Here is a 20210-nt window from a genome sequence, read left to right as displayed (position 1 = left end):
CCATTGTTTAGGGAAGGTCGTCGACAAGCTAGATAGGGCAACGCAGACACAGACCTGGGGCACCAAACCCATCCACCGTTTGAGCTGAAATTAGGAGGAGAGGGTTGTCCAACGCCAACGCTTGAGAGATTCCGACTGGCACTGCCACCTGTGCCTGAGAAGTTCCGACTAGTGTTACCACCGTTTCTGCCACCACAAGAGTTTCGACCACCATTATTCCGTCCACCGCCACGACCACCACGAGTATTGGATCCCCGATGCGTATGATTGGTATTAAGGATTGTATGCGACGAGGAGTGATCAGTATGAGAAGCTTGAGTCATTCGACGATTGAACTGCTCCATGCGTTGTTCTTCAAGTAGCAAGATCGATACTGCTTCCAAGAAGGTGGGTAGGGGATTTCGGTAACGGATCATAATAGCCACGGGATCAAATTTATGAGAAAGACCATTGAATAAGTAAGTGACAATGTTCTTTTCTAGAGTAGGTGCTTCAATGTTATCAAGGAGATCAACAATGGATTTTATGCGAGCATAGTAATCAACGACAGAAGAATCACCCATCATAATGTTTCTAAGCTCATTGTCGAGTTGAATCACTTTGGCGTCTTTGTTGTCACGAAAAAGATCTTCAAGATTCTTCCATATTTGACTAGCAGTTGCGTTTCTCTTCAAAATCATTTGAAGTAGCGATTTGAACAAGGTGGCATATAGCCAAGACTTGACAATGGAATTGATCCTATTCCATTCCTCATCAGTTGGTTTGTATTTGGCAATATCGAGATGATCGGAGACCCCTTAACCGATGCAGTGAGTTTGGAATAACTCCCTCCAAGCATCATAGTTGAACCGCTCAAGATCAAGTGTCAAATGAATGACAGATTTGATATTGGTTATCCCGTAAGGTTTTTGTTAGAAATTTGAGTGTAGAAAGGCTTGGAAATTCTGAGAATTGTGATTATCACTTTCAAATCGAAGTATTTGGTGGTACTCCCAAATCTTCAATTGGATAAGACTCAGAGAGACAAGAACCGAGAATGTTTGATGATATTTTCGTCTGTACCAGAAAATGAGACCAAAACCAACTTTAATATCTTTGTCTGAAAACTGTCATATGACAGTTTTAAACTGTCATAAAACCATAAAAACTGTCATAAAAGGGATATATGGATAAGGTTCAAACCAGGTCAGCTCGATCCCAGCTAGGGGCTCTGCCCCTTAGACCCCGCCAGGGGCTGCCGCCCCTTGGACACCGCTCCCAGGGGTGCTGCCCCCGGACCCCCGTTCGTTCAGGGGCTTTACCCCTAAATGACAATGTACTTTGAAACTTGATCAAACTTAAACAAGTGTGTACTCCACACCTTCCTTACTTGTTTAATATTTACCAAGATCATTTTTGGTCAACACAAAGTAATCTCATTACACTTAAATAACATTGATGATCAAAATCACCAACAGTTTTTCTACAAGTTTAGACATTGAGAAAAAAGAAGGGGATGGAATAAGATGAAGAAGAAGATGGCAGGCAGAAAGAGGCAGAACAAGAGGAGAGATCGGCTAGGATTACTAGGGTAGCTCTGATACCATGTTTTGGCAATGATTTTTCGTGTCACATTCCAACATTAGCAAAGGTTTAATACAAGATATCATCCAAGGCCATGGGCCAACATATACAAAATAAATACAATAAAATTATAAAATTGAACTAATAAAGGAACAAATATAAGCTAACAATCATCAAAGTGAAATTTGGTTTTATACCTTAGAGAATTATAAATGGTCATTTGCCTTTTTTTTTTCAAATTGCTAGAAACTCTGGGATGCTCCGGTTACATTAATACTCTATCAAACATTTTGCATGTAATAAATAAATAAATTAACAAAAAAACTAATCAGCAAAGTGAAGTTCGGTTTTGTACCTTAGAGAATTATAAATGGTCATTTTTTTTCAAATTGATAGAAACTTTCGACTACTGTAGTTATCATTAATACCCTATCATACATTTTGAATGTATAAATTATTTAACAGTGTGAAATTTGGTTTTGTACCTTAGGTAATTATAAATGTTTGTTTGACCTTTTTTTTTCAAATTGCTAGAAACTCTCAATTGCTACAATTATCATTAATAACTGTCAGATAAATAAATTTAAAAACTTAATTAATTAACTAATTAAAATTGGGTTTGTACCTTAAAGAATTATATATTGTCACACCCCAAAAACCGAAGGCGGAAACATTTTCGGGGTTGACTCCACGTTGAGTATCAAATCCAATGTACATAGTAAGTAAAGTAAATCAACCATTACATTACATATATGAAAGTTTTACATTTGTTTCAAAAACATAAGTTATACAAGTAATACATAGTATATATGAACAATACGAAACGAGTCTTCTGATAACTCCGTCTTCACACAAAAGGATCTTCGGGTACAAAACTAACATGGACCTGAGAATACAAGCGGTTTGAAAATCAGCACAAAGCTGGTGAGTTCATAAGCGGTTAGTTTTTCTGAATATGTACGAGTTCCTTTGTTTTCCTGAAAAAGTGGTCATCCAAGAAAATCTCATATTTTCTTAATAGTTAAGTTACCAAATCCAGGTTGTATAGTAAAGATGTACAGTGAGAACGTGATTGTTCTTATGATTTGTAGAATTTAGTTATTTAATTTATTGCACTTTTCTAGTTACAAACTATTGTTACTCAGGAAAATCCTATATTTTCCTATGTGTATAAATGTGGACTATTACTGATTCCAATTATGTTCATTATTATCCATAGGAAAACCCCATGTTTTCCTGTATGTGTGTGTGTACCATTACCAGTTCTGATTATGTTCAATGTTCTCTCCAGGAAAACCCCATGTTTCCCTGACTGTGTGTGTGTGTGCCTGTCATTCTTAAATAAACATTAGCTTTACTACGCACATAAAGCTAGCAATTGAGTCTAAAACGTTAATAATCTAGATTGCGAGTCCTTAACCATACTTAGACTGGATATGACTCGGACCATGGCCAGTATCCTTTTTATGACTTTTGTCACCGTTGAACCATTCGGTTCGACTGTAGCTAGCAGCCAGGTGTGGGATTGTCAGTCCCGTATAGATCTATACACTCAAGCCACGCTCTCCTACGAACGGAGATTCTGGTTACAGGGTTAGTCCTCCACTATCTCGTACTATGGAAGTGTTACAAGGACGTGTCTCCAATCATTAAGATTACTCTTTACTTTTCGACTAGGAAAGTAGTATTTACGACTGACTATATTCTATATACCTGTCCTTTACACTCGAGCCTAGGTGTTTTATTAAGGACATTACACTCGAGCCTAGGTGTTATTTAATAATGGCTGTCCTTTTACACTCGACCCTAAGTGTATTATTAAGGACATTACACTCGAACCTAGGTGTTATTTAATGATTATGGTCCTTTACACTCGATCTTAGGTGTATTATTAAGGACATTACAGTGACTTGTGTGTTATGATGGTATTTATCTATCACACTCGAGCCTAGGTGTATTGTTAAGGACATATAGATGTTTTATGTTTTCTAATGGAGTCTGTCTTTTACACTCGAACCTTAGTGTTTTGTTACAGACATTACAATGGTTTATGTATTCTATCAGTTTAAATGTGAACAATCAAATGCAAAGTACACAATATAACAGTGTATAATAAGAATTGAAAATCGGGTTAAAAACAAACAACTCTGCAAGTTAAAACAGTTTGTTTAAAAGGTTTTCAATTCTTAAAATGTACAATTATGAAACCATTTAACTGAAATCATGTGATTGAGTACAAGATATTCTTGTACTTTTGCTTGTATTCCCCCCTGAAAACATTGAAAAACCATTGAAAAAGGGTAGGGGTATGAACTCACCGGACGCGGAAGTGTGTCGATTTCGGATGCTAAACGTCGAATCGAGGCCTGATAACACGCGAGGTTCCTATGTAAAGTGAATTGGCATACAAATATATCTAATAAGATTTACAATCTCTAATTAAATATGAAGATACACTCCAACGAACGAAAACACCTCAAAACGGGTATTTGGAGTGACCCGGGTGACATCTACGGACGGAAATTGAGGCGAGGGACTTGGGATTTGAGTTTACTCCCCAAGAGTAAACTCCCTAATGATGTTTACGGCCTAAACACCCATTCCCCATGAGTTTACGGCCGTAAACTCATAGAGGGGTGGTTTATGGTGTTTAATGGCTCACAAATGGATATGGACACTTGGAAATGCTTGGAATAATTTTAACTAAGGCTTGGATTGAATTAAAATCATCAAATACAACACTTAAGGGAGTTTACAGCCTAGGCATGGGGTCTATGGCCTTAAACTCACATATCCTCTTGAATAAGTGTTTTTAAGGTCTCAAAATTAATCACACGTGATTCTAAAAATTCTAACAAGCCTAGAAATCAATTTTGGGCACCATTTGACATCCATTTAGGAGTTTACGGCCATGGGGCATCTATGGACGTAAACTCTCAAATGTGGGGTTTTGATGTGTTTAAAGCCCTTAAACTATTTTTGGTTGACCCTATGATTTATTCCAAGGCTTTTGGTGGTGTTGGATGGCTTTCTAACACCTTAGAAATGAATTTATACCCATTTTTGAGGAGTTTACGGCCCAAGCACATGCCTTGGCCGTAAACTCATATAAACCTCTCAAAATTTATGTTTGAAGTGTTCTAAGTCCAATTCCAATATTCTAAAAATCATATCTAAGTCTTGTTTGTGTTTTGGAAGGGTTAAATGGCTTAAAAACCCTTCAAATATGTGTTTACGGCCTAGGCACCTTCCAGGGCCGTAAACTCATATACAAGGCTTCAAATCTTGGTTTGAGGCATTCTAATTCCATTTCGTAAAGTCCTCTAGCCATATACAAGGTCCAATTGAGGTTTGGAAGGGTTTTGTTGCTCCAAAAACCCCTTTTATATGAGTTTACGGCCTAGGACTGTTCTAGGGCCGTAAACTCATGATAATGGTCCTATCCCATGGGTTGAACTCGAATTTGAGGGCTAAAGATGTTGCATAACAAATTAGGGAAGGTACCTTGGTGATTTGAAGCCGTAAACTTGAGATTTTGACCCTTAAATCTAGTTTGAGGAGAGAGGTTGGAGTGATAGTTGTAAAATGGAGCAAAACCTTCAAAATGGAGACTTGGATCACTTTAAATAGTGTCCAAGTTCGGGAAATGGTAGAATTCTACCCGATACTGGCATTAGACGGGGCTTTTGGTCGCACTCGGCCAATTTGCCGTAACCCGATATAGTTGGTTCTAAAAATGTTCCGATCATTAATATGAGACGTTAGAATGAGTTCTAAGGTTATTTAGACACTTATTAAGTCATAAAATAAAATTCACATTAACGACTAAATAAAAGGTCGGAAATGGAAACAAAATCGGAAACGGCGATTGGGTGATCGGAACGAGTCGCGAAAAGGGTTACAATTAAGGATATGAAATTTGGGTTGTTACATTATCCCCCCGTTAGAGGGAATTTCATCCCGAAATTCAAAGATTCGAACACAGATCACGAAGTGGAAAGATATATGGGGGGTGAATTTACTGCATTCGGGTCTCCGCTTAACATTCTAGCGAACCCTCACTGTCAGGATGTGGCTTTGTTATGCATTATTAATGTCTCAATCTCAGTTGATTCATATATGAAAATTTGGATTTTCATTTCCTCAAAGGAATTTACTAGGGTTTCGTCAGGTCGGCAAGCCTTACGAATAAAGATGCGGAATACCAGATGGTTGCTACTGAGTCCTTAAGATAGCTCGGAGAGGGCTATGGAATCGATTCCTAACGAAGATCTCGAGGGGTCTAAGGCTCCACAAGTTAAGTTTTCCGCACTTCCCAAGACGTACCATGTCTTTCCAGGGTAAAACCTTCAACAAGTGGGTATGCTTTCACATGTCAGAGTAACTAAAGGTCCAATGGTTCTAAGGGGAACTTCTACGTGAGTCTACGATCGTAGCCGATGGGACCCAAAGATCGACAGGTTCCATGGGTGCTCTCGGTGTCGACTAATTCTTTATTGCCTTAGCTTTTGGAAGGATCTACGAGTATGACTGCTTTGCTTATCTACATGAACAAGAGAATGGTTCGACCGAAGGGCGTCACTTCCTCCTTGTAGTGATCGTATCATGCCCTGATTGCTGACTTGCACACACCGTGCTTACTGAGGTTTGGTTACGAGGAAATTCCTGGGATTAGGTCGATGCGAGACTAGACTACGCGTTCGGAAAGAATTCTCAAGAATTCTTTAGAAACAGCATCGGGAAAGGATCGTAGACTTCTCGTTTCTCGATGATCAATCGGACGAGAGACACATGGGAAGACTTTTTAAGCTTTGATGTACGAAGATCATGGGAGTCAAGTCGGAGGAAGATTATAACAAATGGCTTTCTCGAATCTAGGAAAGACAGCATGAATGAGGCTCGGTCATTACATGCTAAGGGTGACATCAAAGCATTTCATAAAAAGTTTGCTAATAGATCAAATGGAAAGGAATAATCGCTTGGATTGAGAAAACAATCTACGAATACGATACAAGCGTTCTTGTTTTCATGTGATAACCATCTCGAAGACATACATTTTTTTGTTACTTGCAACGACGAGGGTTAGAAAATGTTCAAATGGATGTTTAACGAATTTCTTTCGATGCTAGAATCGAAAAGAATCATAGGCATATAAATTTAACGAGGGGAAATATACCTGTGGCAACGGTGGGATCGGTGGTTGTCTCCTCTCGTCCTATTGCTAGAACTCTTCCGGTGTTCCCAGGTGTTGTAGCCTTGGGGCAGTTTCTCTTGAGATGCCCCACTTCTCCACAACCATAGTAGGCCCGACCGATGCCCGCTCCGGAAGTTTGACTCGTTGATTGAGTTGGCGTCTTACAGTTCTTTGCCATGTGACCCTTTATGCCACATTTGTTGCAAATTACCTCTATGCATGGACCGGACGAAAGATGATGATAGTTGCACTTGCCATAACTAGGAAGGGTTCCAGCATACCTATTAGCAGATTTTCGGGTTGAGGACCCATCAACAGAAACAGTTGCAGAGGAAGTGACAACGTGAATTGCCACCGTTTGCTGTCTCTTTGAAGATTCGTGTTGTTTGGCTTTTCTCTTGCTTCCCAAGTTTTCTTTTCTCACCGCTCCTCACCATCGGCTCAGTAGTGGTAGTTGCCTCTTCAAGGTTATCACTGTGATCGATTAGGATTTGTGCTAAGCATTTGGCGCTGTCGTACGTATCCAGCCTCGCAGCTATGACGTTTCCTTTCGTTGGCTGAGTCAGCCCCCAGATAAATATCTCTATCTTCTTACTTTCCGAGGTAACCATTCCCGGACAAAGTAGTGCCAAGTCGTCGAACCTGGAAGTATAAGCAGCAATGTCGGAACCTTTCATCTTCAGGTTCCACAGTTCATGTTCTAACTTCTGCATTTCTCCCCGATGGCAGTACTCAGCCAGCAGAAGTTCCTTCATGGCTTCCCAACCCATGGCGTTGGCTACAGGTAAGGTTAGGGATTTGACTCGGCCGTTCCACCAAGTCAGAGCTTTGTCGAGAAAGGTGCAGGCGGCAAACTTCACCTTGTCTGAATCTGAACAAGCGCAGATTTCAAAGATAGATTCGATCTTCTCGAACCATCGGGTAAGGGAAATGACACCTCCAGTGCCATCAAAAGACGTGGGTTTGGCGTTCATGAAATCCTTATAGGAACCCTCTTTCCGGCGTCCCTGGCTATCTTCTGGGTTTTGGGGCTGGGGGTTACCTCCTGAGCTACCGGGATTCATTTGTGACATGGCTGCCACCATCGCGGCAGTCAGAACTGTCTGGAGTGATGCGAGATCAAATTGAGGAGGAGGTGGTGGCGGAGGAGGAGGGTTGTCGTTGTTCTTTGAGCTGGGTCTCTTTCTTGGAGGCATCTTGATCTAAAAAGATCAGGAAAGAGAGGATCATAAGTCCTCTGAATTGAATCAAGAGATATGGAACAGGGGATATCTCATCAAGACAGATATAGCATTATACTAAGCGATAAAGCAAGAAAGAGTTATCAAGACAGAACATTTTATCGCTAGAGGAATGTTCAATTAACATCGCGTATACGAGGATTTTCTACGAAAGATTGGCTCGAGAAATACTCCCATAGTATTTCATGGTTCGCTGCAGTGACGATTCGTTGTTTGAGATATTAGGTAAGTTTTAGGCATGCTGCGTACCACAGTCACTCCCAAGCACATGTTGGCCGTGTCTCGAATGAATATAGTTGGCCAGGCTATATTGATCCTAGACACGACTACATAACTGCCCAGGTTTAACCGCAGTGTACAACACCCATTTACTTATGTTTTGTTCTACTTGTAGTTACGGATTTCGACGGTTCGGTATACTTGTATACTTTTGAAAATACTTATAGATTTGAAGATACTTTTAATTCAGAGCACTAAGGCCCTTTAATGTTTATAGTTTTATACCACGTAAGGTTTGGTATACTTCATTCACTATAAACAAGGGCTCTGATACCAATCTGTCACACCCCGAAAACCGAAGGCGAAAACATTTCCGGGGTTGACTCCACGTTGAGTATCAAATCCAATGTACATAGTAAGTAAAGTAAATCAACCATTACATTACATATATGAAAGTTTTACATTTGTTTCAAAAGCATAAGTTATACAAGTAATACATAGTATATATGAACAATATGAAACGAGTCTTCTGAGAACTCCGTCTTCACACAAAAGGATCTTCGGGTACCTGTCTAACATGGACCTGAGAATACAAGCGGTTTGAAAATCAGCATAAAGCTGGTGAGTTCATAAGCGGTTAGTTTTTCTGAAAATGTACGAGTTCCTTTGTTTTCCTGAAAAAGTGGTCATCCAAGAAAATCCCATATTTTCTTAATAGTTAAGTTACCAAATCCAGGTTGTATAGTAAAGATGTACAGTGAGAACGTGATTGTTCTTATGATTTGTAGAATTTAGTTATTTAATTTATTGCACTTTTCTAGTTACAAACTATTGTTACTCAGGAAAATCCTATATTTTCCTATGTGTATAAGTGTGGACTATTACTGATTCCAATTATGTTCATTATTATCCATAGGAAAACCCCATGTTTTCCTGTATGTGTGTGTACCATTACCAATTCTGATTATGTTCAATGTTCTCTCCAGGAAAACCCCATGTTTCCCTGACTGTGTGTGTGTGTGCCTGTCATTCTTGAATATACATTAGCTTTACTACGCACATAAAGCTAGCAATTGATTCTAAAACATTAATAATCTAGATTGCGAGTCCTTAACCATACTTAGACTGGATATGACTCGGACCATGGCCAGTATCCTTTTTATGACTTTTGTCACCCTTGAACCATTCGGTTCGGCTGTAGCTAGCAGCCAGGTGTGGGATTGTCAGTCCCGTATAGATCTATACACTCAAGCCACGCTCTCCTACGAACGGAGATTCTGGTTACAGGGTTAGTCCTCCACTATCTCGTACTATGGAAGTGTTACAAGGACGTGTCTCCAATCATTAAGATTACTCTTTACTTTTCGACTAGGAAAGTAGTATTTACGACTGACTATATTCTACGTACATGTCCTTTACACTCGAGCCTAGGTGTTTTATTAAGGACATTACACTCGAGCCTAGGTGTTATTTAATAATGGCTGTCCTTTTACACTCGACCCTAAGTGTATTATTAAGGACATTACACTCGAACCTAGGTGTTATTTAATGATTATGGTCCGTTACACTCGATCTTAGGTGTATTATTAAGGACATTACAGTGACTTGTGTGTTATGATGGTATTTATCTATCACACTCGAGCCTAGGTGTATTGTTAAGGACATATAGATGTTTTATGTTTTCTAATGGAGTCTGTCTTTTACACTCGAACCTTAGTGTTTTGTTACAGACATTACAATGGTTTATGTATTCTATCAATTTAAATGTGAACAATCAAATGCAAAGTACACAATATAACAGTGTATAATAAGAATTGAAAATCGGGTTAAAAACAAACAACTCTGCAAGTTAAAACAGTTTGTTTAAAAGGTTTTCAATTCTTAAAATGTACAATTATGAAACCATTTAACTGAAATCATGTGATTGAGTACAAGATATTCTTGTACTTTTGCTTGTATTCCCCCCTGAAAACATTGAAAAAGGGTAGGGGTATGAACTCACCGGACGCGGAAGTGTGTCGATTTCGGATGCTAAACGTCGAATCGAGGCCTGATAACACGCGAGGTTCCTATGTAAAATGAATTGGCATACAAATATATCTAATAAGATTTACAATCTCTAATTAAATATGAAGATACACTCCAACGAACGAAAACACCTCAAAACGGGTATTTGGAGTGACCCGGGTGACATCTACGGACGGAAATTGAGGCGAGGGACTTGGGATTTGAGTTTACTCCCCAAGAGTAAACTCCCTAATGATGTTTACGGCCTAAACACCCATTCCCCATGAGTTTACGGCCGTAAACTCATAGAGGGGTGGTTTATGGTGTTTAATGGCTCACAAATGGATATGGACACTTGGAAATGCTTGGAATAATTTTAACTAAGGCTTGGATTGAATTAAAATCATCAAATACAACACTTAAGGGAGTTTACGGCCTAAGCATGGGGTCTATGGCCGTAAACTCACATATCCTCTTGAATAAGTGTTTTTAAGGTCTCAAAATTAATCACACGTGATTCTAAAAATTCTAACAAGCCTAGAAATCAATTTTGGGCACCATTTGACATCCATTTAGGAGTTTACGGCCATGGGGCATCTATGGCCGTAAACTCTCAAATGTGGGGTTTTGATGTGTTTAAAGCCCTTAAACTATTTTTGGTTGACCCTATGATTTATTCCAAGGCTTTTGGTGGTGTTGGATGGCTTTCTAACACCTTAGAAATGAATTTATACCCATTTTTGAGGAGTTTACGGCCCAAGCACATGCCTTGGCCGTAAACTCATATAAACCTCTCAAAATTTATGTTTGAAGTGTTCTAAGTCCAATTCCAATATTCTAAAAATCATATCTAAGTCTTGTTTGTGTTTTGGAAGGGTTAAATGGCTTAAAAACCCTTCAAATATGTGTTTACGGCCTAGGCACCTTCCAGGGCCGTAAACTCATATACAAGGCTTCAAATCTTGGTTTGAGGCATTCTAATTCCATTTCGTAAAGTCCTCTAGCCATATACAAGGTCCAATTGAGGTTTGGAAGGGTTTTGTTGCTCCAAAAACCCCTTATATATGAGTTTACGGCCTAGGACTGTTCTAGGGCCGTAAACTCATGATAATGGTCCTATCCCATGGGTTGAACTCGAATTTGAGGGCTAAAGATGTTGCATAACAAATTAGGGAAGGTACCTTGGTGATTTGAAGCCTTAAACTTGAGATTTTGACCCTTAAATCTTGTTTGAGGAGAGAGGTTGGAGTGATAGTTGTAAAATGGAGCAAAATCTTCAAAATGGAGACTTGGATCACTTTAAATAGTGTCCAAGTTCGGGACATGGTAGAATTCTACCCGATACTGGCGTTAGACGGGGCTTTTGGTCGCACTCGGCCAATTTGCCGTAACCCGCGATAGTTGGTTCTCAAAATGTCCGATCATTAATATGAGACGTTAGAATGAGTTCTAAGGGTATTAAGAAACTTATTAAGTCATAAAATAAAATTCACATTAACGACTAAATAAAGGATCGGAAACGGAAACGAAATCGGAAACGGCGATTGGGTGATCGGAACGAGTCGCGAAAAGGGTTACAATTAAGGATATGAATTTCGGGTTGTTACATATATGGTCATTTGGCTTTTTTTTTTTTTTAAATCAAGAAAAAAAAAACCACACAAATCAGCAAAGGGAAGTTTGGTTTTCTATAACTATAAATGGTCATTTGGGTTTTTTTTTTTTTCAAATTGCTAGAATCTATCGACTCCTTCGGTTATCATTAATATACCCTATCAGACATTTTGCATGTATATTAAATAAAATAATTAATTAAAAAAACAAATCAACAAAGTGAAGTTTGGTTTTTTTACCAAAAAGAATTATAAATGGTCATTTGGCTTTTTTTTTTTTTTTTTCAAATTGCTTGAAACTCACAATTGCTCAAGTTATCATTAATGCTCCAATCAGACATTTTTATATTAAATAAATAAATAAATTAAAAAATAAAAACAAACTAATCAACAAAGTGAAGCTTGGTTTTGTACCTTTGAGAATTATAAATGGTCATTTGGCTTTTTTTTTCTTTTTTTTTTTGTTAAGTTACTAGAAACTCTCGACTGCTTCAGTTATCATTAAAACCCTATTCTCATTTTGCATGTTTTTAAATAAATAAATAGATTAAAAAAACAAACTAAATAACAAAGTGAAGTTTGGTTTTGTACCTTAAAGAGTAATAAATGGTCATTTCGACTTCTCCGGTTATCATTAAAACCTTATCATACGTTTTGCATGTATATTAAATAAATTAATTAATTGAAAGAACAAATTAACTAGTAAAGTTAAGTTTGGTTTTGTACCTTAGAGAGTTATAAATAGTCATTTGCATGTATATTATCATTAATATCCTATCAGATATTTTTGCATGTATATTAAACAAATAAATTATTTAAAAAAACTAATCAGCAAAGTGAATGTTGGTTTTGTACCTTAGAGAATTATAAATGGTTATTTGGCCTTTTTTTCAAATTGCTAGAAACTCTTGACTGCTACAGTTATCATCATTAATACCCTATTCGATATTTTTGCATGTTTATTAAATAAATAAATAAATTAAAAAAAAAGTAACCAGCAAGGTGAAAATTTTTGGTTTTGTACCGTAGAGAATTATAAATGGTTATTTGGCTTTTTTTTTTTCAAATTCCTAGAAACTCTCAATTATTCAAGTTATCATTAAAACCCTATCAGACATTTTACATGTATATCAAATAAATAAACTAAGTAAAAAAACAAACTAATTAGGAAAGTGAAATTTGGTTTTGTACCATAAAGAATTATAAATGGTCATTTGTTTTTTTTTTCAAATTGCTAGAAATTCTCGACTGTTCCAGTTATCATTAATACACCATCAGATATTTTCCATGTATATTAAATAAATAAATTAATTAAAAAAATAAACAAACTAATCAGCAAAGTGAAGTTTGGTTTTGTACCTTAGAGAATTATAAATGGTTATTTGGCTTTTTTTTTTTTCCAAATTGCTAGAATCTCTCGATTGCTTCAGATATCATTAATACCCACATTTTGCATGTATATTAAATAAATAAATTAGTAATTAAAAAAAACAAATCAACAATGTGATGTTTGGTTTTTTACCTTAGAGAATTATAAATGGTCATCATTAATACTCTATCATACATTTTGCATGTATATTACATAAATAAATAAATTAAAAAAAAAAAAAAAAACAAATCAGCAAAGTGTAGTTTGGTTTTGTACCTCATAGAAATATAAAGTATCACTTGGCTTTTTTTTTTTCAAATTGTTAGAAACTCACAACTGCTCAAGTTATCATTGATACCCAATCAGACATTTTGCATCTATATTAAAAATAAACAAACTAATTAGCAAAGTTAAGTTTGATTTTGTACCTTAGAAAATTGATAGAAACCCTCGACTGCTCCAGTTATCATTAATACACTATCAGACATTTTGCATGTATATTAAATAAATAAATTAATTAATTAAAAAAAAAAAACAAACTAATTAGCAAAGTGAAGTTTGGTTTTGTACCTTAGAGAATTATAAATGGCTAGTTGTTTTTTTTTAAATTGATAGAAACTCTCGACTGCTCCAGTTATCATTAATACGCTATCGGGTGTTTTGCATGTATATTAAATAAATAAATAAATAAAACTAATTAGCAAAGTGAAGTTTGGTTTTGTACCTTAGTGAATTATATATATGATCATTTGGCTTTTTTTTTCAAATTGCTAGAACTCTCGACTGCACCGGTCAGATATTTTGCATGTATATTAAATAAATATAAAGAACTTAAAAAAAAACTAACTAACTAATCAGCAAAGTGAAGCTTGGTTTTGTACCTTTGAGAATTATAAATGATCATTTGGCTTTTTTTTGTCAAATTACTAGAAACTCTCGACTGCTCCAGTTATCATTAAAACCCTATGAGACATTTTGCATGTTTTTAAATAAATAAATAGATTTAAAAAAAAAAAAAACAAACTAAATAGCAAAGTAAAGTTTGGTTTTGTACCATAAAGAGTAATAAATGGTCATTTCGACTTCTCGAGTTATCATTAAAACCCTATCATACTTTTGCATGTATACTAAATAAATAAATTAATTAAGAAAAACAAATTAATTAGTAAAGTGAAGTTTGGTTTTGTACCTTAAAGAGTTATAAATAGTCATTTGCATGTATATTATCATTAATATCCTATCAGATATTTTTCAAGTTTCTAGAAACTTTCGCCTACTCCAGTTAACATTAATACTTTATCAGACATTTTGTTTGTATATTAAATAAATTAATTAATTAAAAAAAACTAACTAATCAACAAAAAAATGAAGTTTGGTTTTGTACCTTAGAGCATTATAATGGGTCATTTGTTTTTTTTTTTTCAAATTGCTAGAAAGTCTCAACGGCTCCATTTATAATTAATAATCTATCAGACATTTTATATGTATATTAAAATAAATAAATTGAAAAAAAAACACAAACAAATCATCAAAGTGAAGTTTGATTTTGTACCTTTGAGAATTATAATGGGTCATTTGCCTTTTCTTTTTCAAATTGTTAGAAACTCTCGACTGCTCTAGTTATCATTAATATATCAAATAATTTGCATGTATATAAATAAAAACTCTCGACTGCTCCAGTTATCATTAATATATCGATTGATTGTTTTTTTTTTCAAATTGCTAGAAACAAAATGAAGTTTGGTTTTGTACCTTTGAGAATTATAAATGGTCATTTGGTTTTTTTTTTTTTCAAATTGCTACAAACTCTCGACTGCTTTAGTTATCATTTATCAGATAAATAAAAACAAATAAATTAATTTAAAAAAAACAAATCAGCAAAGTAAAGTTGGTTTTGTACCTTAAAGAATTATAAATGGTCATTTGATATTTTTTTTTTCAAATTTCTAGAAACTCTCGATAGCTCCGGTTATCATTAATACCCTATTAAACATTTTGCATCTATATTAAATAAATAAATAAATAATAACTAATCAGCAAAGTGAAGTTTGGTTTTGTACCTTAGCAATTATAAATGGTCATGTGGCTTTTTTAATCAAATTGCTAAAACTATTGACTGCTTCAGTTATTATTAATACCCTATCAAACATTTTACATGTAAATTGAATAAATAATTAATTAAAAAATACAAACTAATTAGCAGAGTGAAGTTATTAGACATTTTGCATGTTTATTAAATAAATAAATTGAAAAAAAAAACAAATCAGCAAAGTGAAGTTGGTTTTATACCATAAATAAATATAAATGGTCATGTGGCTTTTTTTTCTTCAAATTTTATAAACTCTCGACAGCTCGAGTTATGATTAATACCCTATCAGACATTTTGCATCTATAATAAATAATTAAATAAATAGATAATAAAAAACAAACTATTCAGCAAAGAGAAGTTTGGTTTTGTACCTTAGAGTATTATAAATGATCATTTTGGGTTTTTTTTTTGTTTTCAAATTGCTAGAAACTCTCAACTGCTTCGGCAAAGTAAAGTTTGGTTTTGTACTTTAAAGAATTATTAATTGTCATGTACCTTAGAGAATTATAAATGGTCATTTGGCATTTTTTCTTCAAATTGTTAGAAACTCTCAACTGCTTCAGTTATCATTTATCAGAGAAATAAATAAAAATAAATAATTATAAAAATCAAATCAGCAAAGTGACGTTGGTTTTGTACTTTAAAAAACTATAAATGGTCATGTATATTAAATATATAAACAAAATACTAATCAACAAAGTTAAGTTTGGTTTTATTACTTAGAGAACTATAAATGGTCATTTGACTGCACCCTATCAGTCATTTTGCATTTATATTAAATAAATAAATAAATATTAAAGCTAATCAATAAGTGAAGTTTGATTTTGTACCTTAAAGAATTATAAAGATCATTTGGCTTTTTTTTTCAAAATGCTAAAACTATTGACTACTGTGGTTATCATTTTGCATGTATAATAAATAAATAAATAAATTTATAAAAAAATAAAGTAATCAACAAAGTGAAATTTGGTTTTGTACCTTAGAGAATTATAAATGATCATTCTACATTTTTTTTTCAAATTGCTAGAAACTCTCAACTACTTCAGTTATCATTTAAACCCTATCAAACATTTAGCAAAGTTAAGTTTGGTTTTGTACCTTAGAGAATTATAAATGATCATTTGGCTTTTTTTCTTTTCAAATTGCTAGCAACTCTCGACTGCTCCAGTTATCATTATTACTCTATAAGATATTTTGCATGTATATTAAATAAAAATTTTAATTAAAAATTGGTAGAAACTCTAGACTACATTAATACCCTATCATGTTTATTAAATAAATGGTCATTTGACTTTTTTTTTTACAAATTGCTAGAAACCCTATCAGACATTTTGCATGTATAATAAATAAATAAATTAATTAAAAAAACCAAACTAATTAGCAAAGTTAAGTTTGGTTTTGTACCTTAGAGAATTATAAATGGTCATTTGGCTTTTTTTTTCTTCAAATTGCTAGAATCTCTCAATTCCTTAAATTATCATTAATATACCCTATCAGACATTTTGCATGTATATTAAATAAAATAATAAATTAAAAAATAAACAAATCAACGAAAAGAAGTTAGGTTTTTTAACCAAAAAGAATTATAAATGGTTATTTGGCTTTTTTTTTTCAAATTGCTAGAAACACTCTTCAGTTAACACTAATACCTTATAAGATATTTTGCATGTATATTAAATAAATATATAAATTGAAAAAAAAAAAAAACAAATCAACAAAGTGAAGTTTAAGTTTTTTAACTCATAGAATTATAAATTGTCATTTAGCTTTTTTTTTTTTTCAAATTGCTAGAAACTCACGACTGCTCCATTTATCATTAATACTCTATCATATATTTTGCATCTATATTAAATAAATAAACTAATTAAAAAAACAAACTAATTAGAAAAGTGAAGTTTGGTTTTGTACCTTTGAGAATTATAAATGGTCATTTTGTTTTTTTTTTTTCAAATTACTAGAAACTCTCGACTGCTTCAGTTATCATTAAAACAATATCGTACATTTTGCATGTTTTTTAAATAAATAAATAGATTTAAAAAACAAACTAAATAGCAAAGTGAAGTTTGGTTTTGTACCTTTAGAGAAAAATAAATGGTCATTTGTTTTTTTTTTTTCCAAATTACCAGAAACTCTCGATTGCTCCAGTTATTATCATTAATATCCTATGGGATATTTTTGCATGTTTATTAAATAGATAAATAAATTTTAAAAAAAAAAGTAACCAGCAAGGTGAAAATTTTGGTTTTTTTTTTTTCAAATTGGTGGAAACTCTCAACTGCTCTAGTTATTATTAAAACTGTATCAAACATTTTGCATGTATTAGACATTTTTCAAATTGTTGGAAACTCTCAACTGCTCTAGTTATCATTAAAACTGCATTAGACATTTTGCATGTATATCAAATAAATAAATAAATAAAAACAAACTAATTAGGAAAGTGAAGTTTGGTTTTGTACCTTAGAGAATTATAAATGATCATTTGTTTTTTTTTTTCTCAAATTGCTAGAAATTCTCGACTATTCTAGTTACCATTAATACACTATCAGTTATCATTAACACATTATCCGATATTTAAATAAATTTTTTTAAAAAAAATAAACAAACTAATCAGCAAAGTGAAGTTTGGTTTTGTACCTTAGAGAATTATAAATGGTTATTTGGCTTTTTTTTACAAATTGTTAGAATCTCTCGACTGCTTCAGTTATCATTAATACCCACATTTTGCATGTATAATAAATAAATTAATTAATTAAAAAAAAAGCAAATCAACAATGTATAATAAATACCCACATTTAGCTTTTTTTTTTCTTTTCAAATTGCTAGAAACTCTCGATTGCTTCAGTTATCATTATTACCATATCAGACATTTTGCATGTATAACAAATAAATAAATAAATTCTAAAAAAAAAAACATATCAGCAAAGTGAATTTTGGTTTTGTACCTCATAGAATTATAAAGTGTCATTTGTCTTCTTTTTTATTTCAAATCGCTAGAAACTTACGACTGCTCAAGTTATCATTGAACCATATCACACATTTTTTCAAATCGCTAGAAACTTCGACTTTTTTTTTTTAAATTGATAGAAACTCTCGACTGCTCGAATTATCATTAATACCCTATCAGATATTTTGCATGTATATTAAGTAAATAAATTAATTGAAAAACAAACCAATTAGCGAAGTGAAGTTTGGTTTTGTACCTTAGAGAATTACAAATGATCATTTGGCTTTTTTTAAAATTGATAGAAACTCTCGACTGCTCCAATTATCATTATTATGCTATCGGACGTTTTGCATGTATATTAAATAAAATAAATAAATAAACCTAATTAGCAAAGGGAAGTTTGGGTTTGTACCTTAGTGGTAAATGGTCATTTGGCTTTATTTTTTCAAATTGCTAGAAACTCTCGACTGCTGCAGTTATATACCCAATCAGACATTTTGCATTTATATTAAATAAATTAATAAATAAACTAATTTACAACGTGAAGTTTGTTTTTGTACCTTAGAGAATTATAAATGGTCGTTTGCTTTTTTTTTTCAAATAAAAAAAAAAATAATCAACAAAGTACTAAAAAAAACTCTCGTCTACTCCTCATATCTAATCTATCAAACATTTTGCATGTATATTAAATAAACTAAAAAAAACTAATCAACAAAGTGAAGTTTGATTTTGTACATTAGAGAATTATAAATGGTCATTTGCCTATTTTTTACAAATTTGTAGAAACTCTCGACTTCATTAATGTATCAGATATTTTGCAGCTATATTAAATAAATTAATTAATTAAAAAGAAAACTAATCAGCAAAGTAAAGTTTGGTTTTGTACCTTAAAGAATCATTAATGGTCATTCGGTATTTTTTTTTTCAAATTGCTAGAAACTCTCAACTATTTCAGTTATTATTAAAACCCTATTAGATGTATAAACGGTCATTCGGGCATTTTTTTTTCAAATTGCTAAAAATTCTCAACTGCTCCGGTTATTATTAAAACCATATCAAACATTTTGCATATATAATAAATAAATAAATAACAAACTAATTAGCAAAGTTAAGTTTGGTTTTGTACCTTAGACAACTATAAATTGTCATTTAGCTTTTTATTTCTTTTCAAATTGTTAGTAACTCTCGATTGCTCCAGTTATCATTTTTACTCTATAAGATATTTTGCAGGTATATTAAATAAAAAATTTAATTAAAAATTAGTAGAAACTTTCAACTGCAATAATACCCTATCAGCAAACTCAAGTTTGGTTTTGTACTTTAGAGAATTATATGTGGTCATTCGACATTTTTTTTTCAAATTACTAAAAATTCTCATCTGCTCCGATTATCATTAAAACCCTATCAGAGATTTTGCATGTATAAGAATGAAATAAATAATAAACCAAACTAATTAGCAATGTTAAGTTTGATTTTGTACCTTAAAGAATTATAAATGATCATGTGGTTTTTTTTCTTTTCAAATTACTATTAACTCTCAACTGTTCCAGTTATCATTATTAATCTACAAGGAATTTGGCATGTATATAAAATAAAAATTTTAAATAAAAAAACAAACTAACCAGCAAACTGAAATTTGGTTTTGTACCTTACAAAATTATAAATGGTAGTTTGTATTTTTTTTTTTTTCAAATTGCTAGAAACTCTCGACTGTTCTAGTTATTTTGCTTGTTTATTAGTTAAACAAATTATTTTAAAAAATGTTATCTACAGAAAAATCTCAATCTTTTATCAAAAGTTTCAATAAAGTCCTAAAAAAAATTTTGAACAGAAAAGTTTCAATATTTTCAAAAAAATCTAATAAAAAATGACTTTTTCGTTAATTTAGGTAAAACATCAAAATATTGAAACTTTTCTGTTAAAAAAAAAACTTTTAGGACTTTATTGAAACTTTTGAAAAACGTTTGGGAT

Source organism: Lactuca saligna, chromosome 5 (genome assembly GCF_052625555.1).
Source record: "Lactuca saligna cultivar CGN05327 chromosome 5, ASM5262555v1, whole genome shotgun sequence".
In the NCBI taxonomy this organism is placed as follows: Eukaryota; Viridiplantae; Streptophyta; class Magnoliopsida; order Asterales; family Asteraceae; genus Lactuca; species Lactuca saligna.
The sequence above is the reverse complement of the archived record's forward strand: the minus strand, read 5'-3'. Positions refer to the sequence as shown.